Here is a 2,959-nt window from a genome sequence, read left to right as displayed (position 1 = left end):
ACACACAACCCACCGGAGACGAGGAGAAGGAGCTAACAGACTAATACAATATTTAACACTTAGGTTTAATCCATAATAATTTAAAATCAAACAATTAAATGACAACAAGGTGACATCGACTATTTGTCCACTTTGATGGAGATCTAGTAGAAGAGTCTTCATCAAGGGACATAGCATACTTGAAAGAACTGAGTTACTTCTGTCTGCAGAGCTGGTGCTCTAGATTATTCCAGCAGAACTACCAGAAGGAAGACATCTGCAAGAATAGCTCTAGATATCTGACTATTAGCCTGCTTTGACAGAAATCATCTATTAGAAGAGTCTTCATCAAGGGACATAGCATACTTGAAGGAACTAGGTTCCTTTTTTCTGCATGGCCGGTGTTCTAGATTACTCCAACAGAATTACCAGAAGGAAGACATCTGCAAGAATAGATCTAGATATCCAACTATCTGCCCACTTTGACAGAGATCTTTTATTAGAAGAGTCTTCATCAAGGGACATAGCATACTTGAAGGAACTGAATTCCTTCTTTCAGCAGAGCTGGTGTTCTAGAGTAATCCAACAGAACTGCCAGAAGGAAGACATCTGCAAGAATAGCTCTAGATATCCGACCATTTGCCCGCTTTCACAGAGATATATTAGAAGAGTCTTCATCAAGGGACATAGCATACTTGAAGGAACTGAGTTCCTTCCTTCTGCACGGCCAGTGTTCTAGATTATTCCAACAGAACTACCAGAAGGAAGACATCTGCAAGAATAGATCTAGATATCCGACTATTTGCCTGCGTTGACAGGGATCATCTATTAGAAGTCTTCATCAAGGGACATAGCATACTTAAAGGAACTAAATTTCTTCTTTCTGCAATGCCGGTGTTCTAGATTATTCCAACAGAATTACCAGAAGGAAAACATCTGCAAGAATAGATCTAGATATCTAACTATTTGCCCACTTTGACACAGATCTATTAGAAGAGTCTTCGTCAAGGGACATAGCATACTTGAAGGAACTCAGTTCCTTCTTTCTGCAGGGCAGTGTTCTAGATTATTCCAGCAGAATTACCAGAAGGAAGACAGCTGCAAGAATAGATCTAGATATCCGACTATTTGCCCGCTTTGACAGAGATCTTCTATTAGAAGACTCTTCGTCAAGGGACATAGCATACTTGATGGAACTGAGTTCCTTCTTTCTTCAGAGCCGGTGTTTTAGATTATTCCAACAGAATTGTCTTCTGGTGTCCCTCTGGTATCCCTCTAGAGGGAGGCCTTCTGGTGTCCTTCTGGAGGCCTTCTGGTGGGCCTTCTGGTGTCCCTCTGGAGGCCTTCTGGTGTTCCTTTCCTGGGTTCCTGGTAGCCCTCTCGCCCTGGGAGCTTATTTGCCTACCCGCTGGACAGTCACTGACTCTCCCTGGGAAAGTTCTTCCACCTGCCGAGAAGGGGAAATCTCGCCTGACGTTGACTCTCACTTGGGGAATTTGTCTGTCCACCAAACCCGTTGTTTAATATTGAACTGTCAAACAACTGCTGTACCCTTGTATTTGTCTTAACTCTCTGCCTTTTTCGAAAAAATTTTTTCGTGCGTTTTATATTTAGTGTGTCCTTGGCCTCTGGATTGGTAGGCTACCCTCCAGTATTTTTTAAGTGCATCTGTATTTAAGTATGTTGTCTGGTTTTTTAATATTTTTTCTCTAAGTGTGTCTGTGTTTGAGTGTGTTGTCTGTTCTTGATAATTTTATCTTTTTGTGTTCTGTTTTTATCAATTTTCTTAGCTTGCTTTCTACGTTTTTAAAGTAGAGTCTTGTATATAGCTCTTTTAAGTAATTTTTATTAGTATATTGTATTTTATTGTCGTAGATCTCCCTGATGGTGTGATTAAGAATCATGAAATGTCGGGATAAATGGTTACTGTGTCATCTGCTTCTGTATTCCTGTCCTTGATCTTGATGCAAATGTGATGTGCGCTGTGTTCGCCTTTGCTCTATACATACATATACATAAATATATGTATAATATATATGTATAGATATATAAATATATAATATATATATATAATATATATATATATATATATATATATATATATATATATATATATATATATATATATATATATATGTATACAGTACATACACTGTATACATATATATATATATATATATATATATATATATATATATATATATATATATATATATATATATATATATATATATATATATATATATATATATATATATATATATATATATATATATATATATATATATATATATATATAGCTTCATGATAAATAATATTGCCAAGACCAGGAAGAACATTCTTTATTATACGAGCTTTGAGGTATAAAACCTCATCATCAGGCTGAAAAAACCGACAAGGATGAGAATCAATGAAATTACAATAAAATGAATTGTCATGATAAATCTTCAGCAAAAAAAAGTAACCAAATATATAAAATGAACAAGTAAATACAAACTAAAAGGGTGAGACGTAAAATAACGAAAAATTAAAAGCGAACACAAACATAAAAATATGAAAAAAATAAGGTGAAATGTAAACTAACTACCGCTCACAAAGTAAAATATTTAACGACCCAATTGTTTACCTACTATGAAATTACACGATAGCTAGTTGAATACCAGACGAGTTGTTGTTCAATTCCTGGTCTTGGCAATATTATTTATCATCAAGCTAAGATTTCCAAGTAGCCTTAATTACCAAGACTATATGAGATATATATATATATATATATATATATATATATATATATATATATATATATATATATATATATATATATAATTTATTTATAATATATATATAGTATATATATATATATTATATGTAAATATATAATGTATATATGTATATATATAATATATAAATATACAATATATATACACACACACATATATATATATATATATATATATATATATATATATATATATATATATAT

This window comes from Macrobrachium rosenbergii, chromosome 27 (genome assembly GCF_040412425.1).
Source record: "Macrobrachium rosenbergii isolate ZJJX-2024 chromosome 27, ASM4041242v1, whole genome shotgun sequence".
NCBI classification, from domain to species: domain Eukaryota; kingdom Metazoa; phylum Arthropoda; class Malacostraca; order Decapoda; family Palaemonidae; genus Macrobrachium; species Macrobrachium rosenbergii.
This window is presented reverse-complemented; position numbering follows the sequence as displayed.